The sequence below is a fragment of the Rhyacophila brunnea genome, unplaced genomic scaffold (assembly GCF_057557595.1).
Source record: "Rhyacophila brunnea isolate RB1 unplaced genomic scaffold, BYU_Rbru_1.0 scaffold_8, whole genome shotgun sequence".
NCBI lineage: Eukaryota > Metazoa > Arthropoda > Insecta > Trichoptera > Rhyacophilidae > Rhyacophila > Rhyacophila brunnea.
Window position 1 is genome coordinate 47,188,144 of NW_028233350.1, and position 16,955 is coordinate 47,205,098.

Below are 16,955 nucleotides of genomic sequence, written 5' to 3' on the forward strand. Positions count from 1 at the left end.
GTTAGCGTTTACCACATTCGAGTTGTAAACCAAACAAAGTCACTGTTGACGGCTTGCGAAGAGTATTAATTCATTACTGTGCACACTAAAAAAACAGAAACTAAAACGTATTTCTTTGTGACAGCTTTTCATGCTGTTAAATTAATAAATGACAACATTTAATATTATTTTATTCTAAGTGTAGATATTATGTATTTGTCTGCACAATTTATTTTTCACAAACTAAATAAGTAGGTATATAATGACGATTTTAAAGACATTTTCAAATGGTCTAGCTCAGTGATTCCTAACCGGGTTCCGCGGACCTCTGGGCCTCCGTGAGATCTGTCAGATTCCTCAAAAATTTGGAAAAGCTCGCCCAAAAGATATTAAATTTATTAAGGTGATGCATCAGTGAAACGGCAAATAATTTTCAACTATAGACGCGACGAAATTTTGGACTCGCTGCCATTCGGAGAGAGAACGTCGAGCTGGAGAGACATCAATTTGTTTCGTGATGGCGACGGGCGTATTAATTCTTAAATCGTGTAAAGATGACTAAAAACCCATTTAATTTAAAAGGAATACATGTCAATAAATATATTATTATTGTTACTGATAGAACAATAAACAGAACATTAAATGGACACATGTTGGATTTATATGACAAATTATATTTCGTTTAATCAGACCGTGCCTCAACTGAGGTATAGCCTTACAGGCGACTTGCATTTAAACCAGTGGCGAAGGCTCAATACTAGACGATTATTGAAAGACTACATTCTAAGAAAAATTGGTCTTCAAATATTGAATTTGGAATAAGTAAAAAAATATGCGACTAATTCAGATATATTTTGTATGACCGTCATGTCCTACAGCTCACATCAGCTCCATGTACCGAAATGTATGCAAAATGGTAGTATTGTAAAACGACATTTGCGCATAATATTATTGTCATTACTGCAGTAGTGTTCAAAATAATTAATAATATGATAGGTAATTAAAAAATCACATAATATAAATATATATAAAAATAAAAAATAATTTAAACTCACGATTTTTATTTATCAATTAGTTCAGTCATAGACTAACATTATTTTATTCAGTTATTTGTCATGTCGAGATATTTATGAACGCTATTTTGATTTGCAAGATTTGTGATCTCCAATAAATTTAAAGAATATACATTTAACATAAAGTTGCGATACTTATATCATTGCAACATTTGTATCCAAATTGGCTATTACCTTCAAAAAGGTTATGAATTATTTACTTTTCAACATTTGATATTATTGGGAATAAAATGATGTAAGTAAGTACAATAAATTCAAACTCATTTCAGACAATATAATATAACATTATTGTTTCAGACACACTATGACCATTAATATCTCGGGCATTGAGTTATGGATGGAAATTGTATGAAAAAAAAACTTTAAATTATTACTCAAATGGATTTTTATACCAAAAAACTATAAGTATATTATTCCATTTTCGAAATACGACTGAACAAATGAGATCTAAAACATGACAGACAAAGGAATATTTCGTTATAATATATGGTTCTTATTTTAAATCATCTTACAATTCGCTTTTTGAGGCATTGTCTCAAATAATACAATATTCGCGCGCAAAAGGAAAAACTGGCACGCGATTTGACAAATTGAGAATACAGCGTTTCCCATGCGTTCCGAAAAAATACAGCCGCAATTTTCTCCACGGTGTCCAATGTATGACGTCACAGAGGGGCGAGGGGTGTATTGTCAACCAATACTAATGATATTTGACGGGAAGGCATAAGGGTCCATGTTGTTTGTAACGGATCGCCATCCCTTCCGTTCTTGGGACAATTTTATCTGGAAACTTTGCCCTTTGAAAATAGTGACCATAGCGTCGTATTCTTTCATTTCGTAGAAGAACGTACGCACGTATTTCAAATTAGTTTACTATAATATATTACCATTGGCAATGTAATACAATTCTAAGGTCCATTGTCAGTGTCGCTTATCTTATAATAATATAATACAGTGAAATCTGTTATATCTCAATTTGATAAATTATTTAAAACATGTAAAACACTATTTTTATTCAACAAATTCACAAGATTTGAGAATGTAACATTATAATTAATATATTGAATAAACATAATTTAAAAACACTTCAACTATAATATACTTATCCACTATACGATGGATCGATGGAAAAATCACTGGATTCGCCTCAATGTGCTTTAACCAATTAAGCTACAGGCACCCTACTTAATTACGGTGAATATAACTAGTAGTTCGTACATGAGTGGCGTGAATCCAGTGGCTACAGGTTCAAGTTCCGTATTTTTTCAAAAAAGATTTTTTATAGTGGGTATTAGCCAAAGTGTTTTCAAATTATGTAAGTATATTATTCAATATTATTTATGATGTTCAATTCTACAGCATTGTTTCTTTTACTTGACAGTTATTTCAAATTGTAAAACCATTATCAAGTTTTGATTTTATTCCATCGGTGGCAGAATTTAAATAATTTTTAACGGTATAGAACAGTAAAACAATATTTACTAAAACCTAGATAATTAAAAGCACAGAGAAATTAAATTTAGCTTATTGTTTGCTACTAAGAAAAATTAAGATTAACTGCGATAATAACGCGAATGGTCAATTTCACCTTGCATTACGCTTAAAATCAATCCACCTGAAAGTGGTCTTAGTAACAATTAATTATGAAATGACTTATCTAATATTCACTAAAGTATACATGCATTATTGTTTTGAATTTATCCGTATTAATTGATTTAGCTTTAATCGGTCTAATTGATTTTTCTAAGAGAGAAATTAGAATATGAATTCTAAATTCATCGAGTACCCTCATTCAGTATTTTCTAAACAATTTATTTTTACGAATGAAGAATACACAATAATTAAGAATGTAGCATTACTAGCATTATTTATTGAAAATATATCATTTTTCGCAACACTATTAGAAAAAAATAGTAATTAAATTCACCGAATGCGACATTCCATATCACCACAGCGTCCAATTGCGATTGTAGGGTGTTTCTATCCCAAGTGTCAATAAATGACACTTTTATCACGTGAGAAATATTTCATAAGAGAGCATCCAAACCTGTCAGCGTCTCGTGTCTCCTCATATCAACTGGGTAAAATGGACAGCTCAATTTTGGTAATATTTACATTTCTCGATCGGGCCGGACGATCGATTGGAGTCGGCGAATCGGCTAGTTTGTAACCTAACCATAAAAAATGAAAGAAAGACTATTTCAAAGGCAACTGTCGAAATATTTCGCATAGCTGTCTACTACTTTATAGCTATAGCTGTTGGGTGCATCAGATCGTCGCCACAAAGGCAAATTTTGTCGCATTTACAAAATTTGCAACATCATACTGACAACGTAAAGATCTTGTTCAGAAATTTTGTTTTAACTTTTGTCATTTATAAATTCTGTTTCTATGTACTCCTCTTTTCCATGAGCACTTTTAACGTCTGTCAAAGGTTGATTGCATGGCGACCACAGTCTTGGGTAACTGCTCCTGAGATATTCCCAGTCATAAAAAATAGGAACTAATGCTTCACACCAAACATATAATTCCATTAAATTTTAAACCGGATATGGTGTGGGGCTGGTGTAGTTTAGTGATGCCATTAACTTTTGTTGAAATATTGCATTGTGTGTTACACATACGAAGAATTTCTCGAGTAAATAATATTGCACAATACAGTGCTCCTTAGTGAAATAAGTTCAATATTCTCGAAATTCCCTATTGGTCGTACTACTCAAGCAGACCTTCGAACAACATATTTCGCCCTGAGCAACAAATCCATCACATAATAACACCCCAACAACACCCTTTTTTATACATTTCCCTAAAGCCTTCGAGTTATGAGACATTGAGAAATGCGTTATCTGCTTATCTTACATCATACAAATTGTGTCGATCCTGCGTCTTGCGAGAGAATTTTCTCGAAATAATATAAAGGTCTTAAAACTATTGGAAGTTTCACAATAATTCGATCACGCTAGGCTTTTGATGGATTGGGGAATTTACGTAATAAATTATGTAGTAAATCCTAAGCCTCATCGCACATACAAACTAGCCTCGACTGCAACAAGTCGAATTTGTCGATATGATTTTATTATCATTAACAAAACACATGTTATGCTATAAGCACATTACAATCATGTCTTGTGAGCACTATAACAATAAGAACATTCAAATTTGTTACATGCGACAACCAGGTGTTTTTTTTCTTCCAAAAATATAACACCGACGCTATGTGTGACAGTATTTTAATACTAGAAACGATCGAAACGAAAGATCGTAACGTTTTTCTATAGTGGAAATTGGAACAACTTAATCTTGAAATTGCGCAGATTGTGATTTCTTTCACTGCGCACGAATTACGTAGGGTAAATTTAACTATTGTTACAGCTATTATTTCCGACTGCTCTTTCATCGTTTTCTCTCGCTCAGCGTCGCGTTAACTACGTCATATTTTCTCTGAAAACCATATAACTTCACGCTTATGTGCCATATATATAGCATTAATGGTCCGCCAAACATAGCGTCAGTGCAACATTTTTCTAGAAAAAACACCTGCTTGTCACATGTAACAAATTTCACCCGACATGGGCCCCAAGTAGAATATCAAAATTTTACAGCGGTGAATGTGGAAATGCTGCTTTCTTCTGACTCTAATGATACTGGTGATATTTTAATAAAAAAATATACTAAGTATATTTGACTAGAATTTTGTACAATATTATCTTGAAATATAATAAAATTCCTGTCAATTGTTTGGAAATAAAGCAAGTATTAACAATTAATTTACAATGTGTACAATCAAAAGCCAATTCTGCGCTTGACGTTCATTATCAACTATTAAAGCTTCTCAAACTTCTTAAAATTACTTGGCTTCCGTAAGACCTAAAAGTTTAGAAACTTTCAACTAAATACTTCATTGTTCGTTTGACAGTTTGATGATTATCAGGTTTACCAATTACTTTGATGGAGGTTGGGAACCAATTCTATTACATTGATTACACATGCAAAATTGAATCTTAACTATCGCGGGAGGTATTTGGTTATGTATAGATTTATAACTTGTATGCTGTGTTTTTGACAACAGAGTTTTGGCAATTTCACGAAACCCTTCACTTTCTTGTCACTGTCACTTCGAATTTTAGATAGCTGACTAAAAGAATAATCAACCTTTAATATTACGTACATATAAAAATTAATAGAAAAAACGATGATCATAAAAAGAAAAAATAAATAGGCAACACAGAAAAAGAATTAGAAATTATTCAGATATTTCTGCATATTATGATCACACTATCAATTTATTGTCACGGTTCCATGACATAACAGAACAGTGACAAAACAGAACATGACAAAACAGAACAATGACAAAACAGAACAACGATAAATATAACTTTGACTTTTCAGGAAAAATATATATTTAATATTGAAATTATCCTATGTCTATTGTGTTGATAGATTTTTAATAGCACAGATTTTCAATACATAATAAATCAAATTATATACCTAATTACTGCATTCCTAGAATTCCTATTCTTCGCTAGAAAGCCTCAAATAGTTGCGGGCAAGTTTAGGATATCTCATCTTAATCAATATAATATGTTCAAAATGATTAGGTTACTAATTACAACGAAATAATGACCTAACCTAACCTAACCTAAAAAGATTCCACAAAAATTAATGTTTCATTTTTCCCCTGGCTGTTCTGTTTTGTCACAGTTCTGTTTTCTCATGTTCTGTTTTGTCCGGTTACCGGCTAATAAATGTCAGTTTACTCTCAAACATAATGCCAAGAACCCTTACAGATTGTATTCGTGACAGAACTCTGCTATGCATCGAGTATTGGAAAAACAACACTTTTGAGGCTTTGGTAATAATGATAATTGCTTCGCTATGTCGATAATAATTACTACACAGAACTGATTTTAATTTATCATCATCAGCCGGGGTTGATCCGCTGCTGGATGAAGGTCTCCCCTAGCTTTCTCTACTCTTCTCGGCCCCTAGTTCTTTGCTGCCACATACATCTAACGAACTTTAAGGTTCCATTTATCCAGTGGGTTTTAGGGCGTCCCTGAAGGCGCTTAGTGCCCCTTGGGTACCACTGTATGACGGCATTTGTCCAGTGATTGTTTACTCGCCGAGCGACATATCCGGCCCCGTGACCCCACATCTTCAAGCGGGCCCTCAGGCCACGATGTTTTCCGGACCACCAACCTACCACTAAAGTTAAGGGCAGTGTAATGAACCCCAAATGGTATCCCGCGGAACTCTAGGGTTTCGTGTGAAATAAATGCTATTGACATGTGTATTCAACGATTATAATACCTCGATACATAAACATGATAAACTACCCTTGATAGCTGTCGACAGCGACCGATAACAGTCTTGTGTATAGAATAGATGCGCAGTAATGTTTTGTGGAGATGGAATATCAAAAGTTGAGATTGTGTAACATTTTAATAAAACATATTTTTTTATTTAAAGTGGTGCCCTTCATTAATATTAAATAAATAGAAAAATGTTTTACCAAACTTTTGTACTCTTCTTACAGAAGTTCCCGGAAAAGGGGAAACATCCCGAATAGACATGCTTCTGAAACAAGATGAATTGGCTCAAATTAGACAAATACGAATACATATTATTAATTGGCGAATCATCGCATATAATATTAGGTAATGGGTAATTTTGTTCCCTCATCTTACAGCGGTACTACCAGCGCAATCTACGCATTGCTGGTCTCGCTTGACTGGAAGCGTCAGACGTGGCGATGGAACGAAGGACACTAGAGCGTAATATGTATAAGTAAGTAAAGTTCTTGTGGAAATGACCACTTTCGATAATTTCAGAAATCATGTTATCGAATGTCATTTGTCAATGCAGTAAAGGTGATGACATTCGTAGTCCCTGTTAGCATCGTTGGATGGAAGCGATGGTTAACCATAATAATAATATGATCAGTATGGTTAACCCATAGGTATAACACAGCGGAGTATCTAATTCTGAGGTAACATCCGTAACATAATATTATACCCAAGCAATTGTAACATTTCTAAGGAATATTTCCACTGAACATAATCAATCCATAAGTACAGTGAGCTTTAGGGAGGAAGGTAGTTGTAGCAATTTAGTGTCATTCGACTATTAATATAATACCATATTATACATTCATTAAATTTGTTTAGCAGTTAGCTAACCAAACTACGAAATATAAGCTGTATATTACATTATTCCAATAATTCCTTATATATTAGTAAATATATAGTTGTATTAATTATATTTTAGCTGAAATTATAATGCATAATACCTACCTACTAATAATAATAATATTATGTTGTTATCTTAATCGGATAAAAACAATCTCTTAGGGCTGTGGTGCACGCCACAAGCCTTAATAAGCAACTATCTACAAAATTGAGTGACGTCTACTCCTGCCATCCAAGTACTCGTACTCGTACTCGGACTTCACCACGACTACACTTACTAATGACGTGCTAGTTGAGCAATTATTAAAATTGCTACTCTAATATTTCTTAGTACATATTACACAAGACAGTATTTTGGAAAAATAATTTACATTCTCAAAATTCGTCTTCTTCTATGACAGTGTTTCCCAAACTGTCGACATCAGCTGTGTACCCCTTTTATAATTTTTGTAACACTGAGTACCCCTCGTCAAAAAAAAATTGCATATAGTTTAATAACAATCAAAATATATATATTTTATCCTTTTTGGTACATAAATAAAATAATAATAAACTAAAAATAAAATTCATTTACGTATAGTAAAATATAAATAAAATAAATAAAAGTAATATTATAAATAACATTCATTTAATCAATGAGAAGGATGAAATTGTTTATGTTGAGGCGACAGATTATCCTAATTTGGAATTATCCTAGTTATTAATTTTAATCTGAGATGCGGTTCCACATCTAAAAGCCTGTTCCTTTTTTTGACTGAATGTCTACAAATGCTGAAAAAGCAACTTCACATAGACATGAAGTTGGAAAAGGCAAGATGTATTTTAGGACTTTCCCTATTAAAACTGGATACACATGTTGCATTTGCAACCAGAATGTTGTTAAAATACACTCCTTATATTAATGTTTCAAGAATGCGTCTGAAGCTAATTCCAACAATTGCTCTTCTTCCGCATGCGATAAACCTTCTAGCATGTATGTTGTATTAATGCTTGTTGCACCAGATGCAGCCAAAGCCCGGTGCAGCGCGTACCCCCACCAAACTCTTCCCTTACCCAAGGGGGTACGCGTACCACATTTTGGGAAATACTGTTCTATGACCTATGTGCATATGTATGAAAGCATACCTTGCTTAATAAACCTATTTTTTTTAATGAATAAACATGAAATTATAATAAACGATTTCTGATTTTGTGTGGTATGAATTTGTTATTTTTATTGTTCCATAATAACACGGATATCACTCGGAGCAATTCCATAAACAAGACAGTTATCTACAATAATTATTGTTAACACAATGCTCTGCATCTTACTTGATTTCAAATACATCCGATTTTAATCTCCATTTTTTTATCCAATTTGAGGTTCCAATCGGATGCATTTGTAATCAAGTAAAACGTGTTACTCAACGACATTTGACAACGTCATAGGCGGCCGTATTAAAAAATATCACACCTAACAGTTAACTTCTCAGGATAATTAATTAACTACCTGAATACAACACATTATCATATTTTTCAATTTTTTTATTGATGTTGGAGTTAAGTGATATTTTGGAATAACCCTGCTGGAGATAGAATGAATACAAGTACAAGTTGAATAAATCGACTTCAAACTTAAATATTAAATATGATTATAAATTCCACATGTTTTCAACTTTCTCATATGAGCCGTCATTACTGTTTTAAGAAAAATATGGTACTTATTCATTTTAATCATATTTGAAGAATAGAGAGGAAGATCAAGTGAAAGGTGTCTTTATCAAAATACTACGTGTACCAAAATAATCGAATCTTAAATAAAATATTCTACTTTAGTAACAAACATTTTCATAGTCTCATGAGCACAACCTTATAATAAATAATATTATAGATTGTACATCACTAATATAAATAGTTAAAACACGTCAAAGGGCAAATACAAGACCATAGACAGACATTTCAATTTTAACATTAGAAACGTATTTAAATTGTTTGAAACTAAAATTGTTATGTAGGCAACACCATAGTGTCGTCGTGTGATGATAATAATTATTTCACGAAAAATCACCACAGTACTTGCAAAAGAAACAAATAATCATCTGTACTGGACAATCGATATATTTGACACGAACACTTTATGTGCTTTTTTCATAAATTTTAAATGAATTTAAAAGATAAGCTCGGCCTATTCAATGCCTAGTTTCGATGCGAGTACTGTCAACGGAAGTAAATCCATTTTCGAGGTAAAATATTATTATTTCTATACAATTTCAATTGTAGTTGTATATTTTATGCCCTGGCATCGGCCATTCAGTCGACGCGTTTTCCTCACAACTTTTGAATTAAAACATCAAAGTTGGAAGCGTTCGTGCTTTGACGCCGATACGCTAAACTTACCCCTGCTCCGGCCCTGCTCTCTCGTGACAGTTTGCCAGGGCTTTGTCACAATTATTATTGTTTACATGCAGAGTGATTCAGCAAAGCTAGTTGCAATGTCATTATTTGGTTTTAATTAAACAAGAAATCATACGAAAGAATAACTTGTTTAATTTTACACAATACAAACTTCCATATTACGTAATATTATATATAGTTGGTTAAAAGCAAAAAAGCTTTTCTCCATCATTTACACGTTGAGATATGCGCGTAAAAATATATATTTTTTATTACTATTTTATTTATTTAGGTCAACCAATAGGATCAATCACAAAATAATCAAATTGAATTAATTAAAATAATGACATAGTTCTAAGAAGCTTTTTAGGTACCTAACCCACATTATAAGTTATACTATATTAGTAGAGTAGGTATACTGAGCTTTTTAACCATAATTAAAATTAAAAATAACTTTTTTATTAAATTTAGTCTAATTTTAAGATTTCAGTGAGTGACTGATATGCATTTCAAAAATGGAGAGACGCTCTATCGCTTTTAACCTATCCATAATATACTTGAACCTCTTGACTTCGGATTAGGTACCTATAATATTATGTACTTACCCTGATTCCTACCTGGCGTCAGAATCTCTCAACATTTTAGCCCTTACATACTTACACTTGGTAATAATTTAATAAACTATTGCAATAACCACTTTTCCGACCATGTCCGATCCTAATAGGATCATATGGGCCTCCACAGAGTGGAGGTTTGTATTAACAGATTTTGTTTTTTACGAGAAATGGATGTCAGCCACTTTTGCTCAACTTATTAGGTCCATGCTCTGACTCCCAACACAAAATGAAAAACAATATGTGTATTCGACACACCCAAGATTCAAATCGGGGACCCACGATATTATAAGCCGATAAGATATACAAACCTCCACCCCGCAGAGGTCCATATTATGATCATATTAGGATCGGACATGGTCAAAAGAAAAAAAATAATAAAATAAATCGACCTTGAACATAAAATATAGCCTCCGTGTATCATAAATTGACCTAAATACCTTTTGTAACGGGCGGAAAAAATCGAACAATAAATAAATTCACATTATCTAGTCATATCTCCTTTGTGAAGCGTTATATTGTTTCTCCATTTTTTATTGGTGTGAATTTCCGCTTGCGCCGTTTTTTTCGGGAGAAGTAATTTTACAGCCCCTGGCTTCCGGAAAGTCCGGCGTCCATTTTCCCCACAATGAGCACGCAAACATTTTTCTCGCCTCTCCTGCCGACACACATAAAAACATAAAATGAATCACATAGGTACCAACGTTTAGCTCTCTCAACTACAGGGTGTCAAATATTTTAAGGTCTCTACAATCAGTGTGGAACATTGGCATCTTATATACCTATTGTATAAACGTTTTAAGTTATTCTAATGGGCCACGTATTTTTCCGTCTTATACGCGGTGTAAATGAGAACTCTGCCATTTTTAGTAATATTGACATAGGTATTGTGTTTCCCTGATAAGTATTTTATAAATCGGGGATTGTTCGTTTTCCTAAGGTGCAGAACTAACCTGCCATTGGTGATGCCAATTGGGGGGGGGGGGGCGGCAATAACTATGTTCAACCAAATCCTTCGAATGTTGATATATTCCACCTACGTGAGGATGAATATAATTAATAGGTGGGCGTTGTGTTATGAATTCTTAAAAAAGGGTCCACTTAGCTCACTCGGTGTGCTTCCATGCTTAATACTTTATAATTTTTGCTCCCGATTATTAAGATAATTAACAGGGACACACAAGTCAATACTACCAATAATGGCAGAGTTCTCATTTACAACACGTATAAGTCGAAAAAATACGTGGCCAAATATTGATATCTCTAGCATTTAAATTACCTTAATAAAGTTATCAACATAGTGAAATACTTTCGTCAGTCAATGTAATAAGCTGTGTTTATAAGATAGAGAGTCTGATTAGAGAGAATAAAGTCCGTCAGAGATGTGTTTTATCTCCTCAGTTATTCAATAAATATATAATGAGGATATAGGTACCTGATACGTAATTATTGACCATTGCCACGGCGGAATAATAATTGGTAATCGGAAAATAAATACCCTGAAAGTCGCAGTTGATACTACACTAATTGCTGCTGATGAAACAGAACTCATTGAGCAGCTACACCGAGTAGAGGAAGAGAGTCGCAAATAATGACCCTTTATTAATAGGGTCAATCTCCAAGAAGAAGAGATTAATAGGAATTCTTCTTGATCGTACACTCATGGCTGAGGATCGTGACCACTTTTTAATTTTGCCATCCTTTGAGCGACCAAGACTTTCCATCCTTCTCGATATTCCGCTTCTCTCAGGGCAGAATGATTGGTGCCCCCAGTCAGCTCTAACGCGCAGACGCTCTTCATCTGATTAATAGGAATAATACCAAGTTAATGGTTATCGATTCTAACCATCTACCCCCAGAAAGTTCACTCCGAAGTCTAGAAACAGTGGACGAGTTTGTATATCAGGGATCGACCAGTGGAAAACCGGATGTGAAGTAGAAATAAGAAGTTGCACACAGATATCGAAAAATGCAATGACACTAGAATCAAGGATTCCTCAATTGCCAAACAAATGTTGATTGGTCAAACATTAGTGTTCTTCATATTATTGTACGGCGTCGAATCATGAACCTTCTTATTCACTCAGTGACGTCCCGCGGGGGTAGGTAGATTGATTGTCATTAGGTATATATAGAAATAGGTATATAAACTCAGTAGTAACCTTTCCACTTAAAAAGTCAGCTCACTGGTTAGAAATATAATTTATTAATTAACATAAAAGGTTTAACAGGACTGTAATTTTTTTGTCGGGATCGCGATGTCTAGTTTACTTCCATTGTCCTTAAACGCCGCGTTCTTGATGACCAGCAATGACACGTGCAGATTTGCGAATTATATATATTAATCGACGTGCCCTAGAAAAACCATGATAAGTCTGAAAATAGCGTTTTAAGTTTTATTAGCTTTTTATAATATCATATTTTTTGTGCATGTCCTGTAAAAATTTCAGGTCTCTAGCATAAAAATTGACAAAGTTAGGTTTTCGACAATGGTGCTCTATATCTACATATCGCATCGACCAAATTTGTGTTCACATAAATATCCGAGGAGTATAGTCATATATCAATAAAAAAAGTGTACTGCGTTTTATTTTACGAGTAAGAAGGTTGTTATACTTGCAATAACAGTCTTTAACGGAGATCCTAATATACGGCATGGTTTATATTGACGTATCACATTAGTTTTGAAAAATATATTGGTTTATCTTCGGAAAATATTGGAATTTGCAGTAGGTAAATGCAGTTTTAGTTAAAAAGCTACTCACTAGTCACTAGTACTAGTGTTTTATTATCAAAATATTATATTATTGAATATAAAACAAACAAAATAGAAAAGAATTATTTTGTACTAATATAGGTAGGTACTTTTACTATACTAGGACACAGTAATAATGTTTAAATATTAATTTTCATCATCATCAGCCAATTTCAATCCACCGCAAAATAAAGACCTCCACAAGCTTTCTTCGACTATTTTCGGTTAATTACTCTTCTACTTAGATACCCAAAAAACAATGTTGTAGGTAATGTTTAAGTTTGAAATTGTTATATTATTTGATATTAAACAAATATCCAATAGAAAACGATATGGATATATCATTATAATAATTCACTGTTTCAATTATTTAGATGAGTAAAAAAAGTACTTATGTAATTATAAATAAACTTAATTTAAATAAATACCCAGCAGAAAACGACATATTTTAATTAAATATTATTACCTATCACTAGAAAACAAATTGTTTTGCAATTAAAAATGTACCCACCTAAAATATCCGATCATGTCCGATTATAATGAGGCCCCCCACAGATTGGAGAACAGGTTTTGTTTTTACGAGAAATGGATGTCAGCCACTTGATCAACCTATTAGGTACGTACTCTGACTCCGACCACAAATTGAAAAACAATTTGTATCTATTTTTCAGACCCATGATTCAAACTCAGAACCCACGATGTTATAAGCCGATGCTTATACCTATAATATTATGTTTTAACTTCAAAAAAATATTTTATTTTCGGTACAGTATGACACATTTTGATTAAATTAGTCTTGTACATCGATAATAAGAACTAGGCAGTATTTTCATGTTTAAATTACAAAATGTTTTATTATTTAAAAGGAAGGACTTATCTAGCTAGCAAATACAAGAGAGTTTATTTTATTATTCTCTTAGTAAAATTCTTACTAATTACGGAATAATATTTATGACTTAAGAAAGTGAAAAAAATCATTTTTATTACTCTTTCAAATGGTGAGAATTTCCGAAAGGCTTACTAATTGATTTGTACACATTGGGACCAACTTAAGCTCATTGTAAAACTTAAATACGTCCGACGTGTTAATTTTATGTTTGCAATAATATAAAAGGGTATATATTATTATTACTTTGTACATTGAATGTTTCTCGAAAACGAGCTCTGTGGATTATAAATTATTATTACATGTCGGTCACCTAAAAGAAAAGATTAGCCGGGTTTTTTGAAAACTTATTTTATCTATTATTTTCAATAGAATTTTACCGAAAAACGTGTATAATAGTCAGTTTATGAATCATTTATTGTTGTCTAGAATCTAGGTAAATAATATGTATGAGATGGGATTAACATATTGTGGTATCCCCGGTAGGTATAATATCAAACAAAATATCAATTGGTTTTGAAAAATCTAGTACCTATTTTCATATATACTTACCTCGTATTAATTTATTGAATATGATTGTTTTAAAATATGAAAACTAGCGTAAATAGTAATTACTATTTTTTATCTAAGTTAAATCGGTCGGAGTTATATAGATCGATCAAAATAGTAAGTTAAATAAAGTGCTATGAATGATAATTGATATTAAACTATGTTTTTTTGAGAAAGTATTTAATAAAACTCTACGTAATTGATTAGATTAGATAACAATATAATGTATCATTTAAAGAAAATACTAGTTAAAAGCCAACCGTTTAGAAAAATGCAGATTTGTACCACGATTATTTAAATTTTAAACTAAATATTACAATGTTGGGGAGGTACATATTTATTTTATCTTTCCAAATAAATTATTGCAATCATGACACCTCGTATTAATTAACATAACTGAGTTCAATTAAGACGTACTTATACTGATTTTTCATGATTTATGTTGACAATTAAATATAATTCAACTATGTTTACTAATCGATAATTAAACTCATATCAACAATAAACATTAGAAAAACAAAACGAAAGTTAATATGATCACTGTATCAGTATTTATAAGCTTTTAATTACAATTTTACAAGATCAATTACAGAAAGATATTATGTTGCAAAAATTGAATTGAAAAAAGTGAATAGAAGGTAGGTACTGAAAAGGTTATCACTCTTGCTACAGCAGAACTACATAATGTTGTATCAATGTTATTTTAGATAGGTAATTACCTAATCGTGATTATTGAATGTGTATGTAATACAAGCCTAGTATAAATTTTATATGAATTTAACTTCTGCTGATGAAAATTTTAATAATGCGATCTCATTTGATAACGAAAGTGAATTCAGCTGTCTTTAAATAATAATTATTAGGTTATAAATAACACTTTCCTTAGGTTTATTAGTATTAAAATTTTTGAAACTAACAAACCTACTTAAATATATTTTTTCCAACATTTCGATGCTTTGGTAGGTACATTTGTGCCAAATTGTTATGTATAATATTATATTCCACTAGTTATTTAATATTTTTGTATTGAACAATAATAATTATGTGTGTTCTAAAGTGATAATTACTAATTTAATTCACTCAGTATATCCTTTATGTAAACCATTAACGAACTTATAATGATTTATTTAATGAAATATATTATCTCTCTGGTTTCGATAATCGTACTGAATATTAATTAAATTAAAATTTTTCTAGCGACATACATGACCATTAACATTACATTGTTTTTTTCTATCTATTCTATATTTTTAATGAAAAATTTGTTACGAAGTAGGTATAAAAAATAGATATTTTATTGATGGTGTAGTAAGTAGTGTTATGTACTAATTTCCTCATAACTTCTTTATTATTCCAATATAAACATTTTTCCTAAATGTTTATTATTTCGTAATTTACATATTCTGATTATTTATAAAAATATCAATAATAATCTGCAAAAAAACATAAAAAGTCATACTTAAATACATTTAAATTATAAAAACTCCGTATAAAAAAATATATATATCAATATGTCCCTATATCCCTTGTTAAGATTTTATAGACACGCTGTACTATTTCGAGTTAAATATTGCGCAATGTCAATTTTTCCGTAAAAGAGCGTTATAACTATAGTTGTAATTAATAAAATCGTATGGAGTAAGAAAAATGCGACGTAAAATAAGGTTTCTATCTCAGAATATGAATGTGTTATGCGGAGTCAGTAATCTATTTCGTCCGCGCAAAAGCATGTTGAATCGAGTCAAAATATAAAGTGCGTAATATTATTCCAAATAAAAACGATTTTTGGACATTATCTCAGCTGTTAATTAATGAATTATCATTAAATTTTGATAGGAATATAGACCATAAAATGGTCTATCTGATTTACTTAAATAAGATAAGAAAAAACTTACTCATTTTATATGATGAATTTAATAGCGTAAATATTTTAGTTTTTTCGCTCTCCTGAACATTTATGATTTTAGACTTATCATGGTTTTTCCTGGGGCCGTCGAAATTATAGGTAGGTACATACTTACCCAATTAATTTATCCAAATATTTTTGCCAGTCGCTCAGGAGTTTTCAAAGTTGTCAGGTGTATTTTTGAATCTATCTGAAACCGTTGACTCGCAATATTGTCTATTGAAGTAGAGATATTTATTAGATTTAGTAGTACATAATATATTTTGTTAGTAATGTATCTATACAACACATTTCTTAGATATTGGAGTCATGAAAGGATGATAAAAAATGCTGTGTAAAAAATAGGGTGGCATTTTGGCGCTGCCTAGGGGTGGCATTTTGTCTAGGGACGTCACTGTGTTTACTCGATGAAAGTATACGCGATGACAGTCTAAAACCAAATATAATAAAATTGGTAAATCTATTCACCCTGTATTCTGGACGTCCAGTGAAAATATTGGTGTAGGTAGAATTTCCCTCGCACGTTCTGAGAACGCGGGTACAAGCTGGCCAACTGTTGGCGGGAAATGATTGCCGACTCAAAACGCGACCCGGAGACACTCGCGATTCTTATCCCGAGACACGCTCCGCTG

At 32.0% G+C, this 16,955-nt stretch overlaps 1 long non-coding RNA gene across 1 annotated transcript in view; it reads right to left on the minus strand.

The window, feature by feature from the left end:
- LOC147064294 (uncharacterized) overlaps positions 1-16,955 on the minus strand; it is a 75,704-nt gene that overhangs the window by 15,089 nt on the left and 43,660 nt on the right. The window contains exon 2 of the long non-coding RNA XR_015072025.1: positions 6,565-6,629. This is a non-coding gene — a long non-coding RNA (uncharacterized LOC147064294). The remainder of the gene's footprint in view (positions 1-6,564; positions 6,630-16,955) is intronic.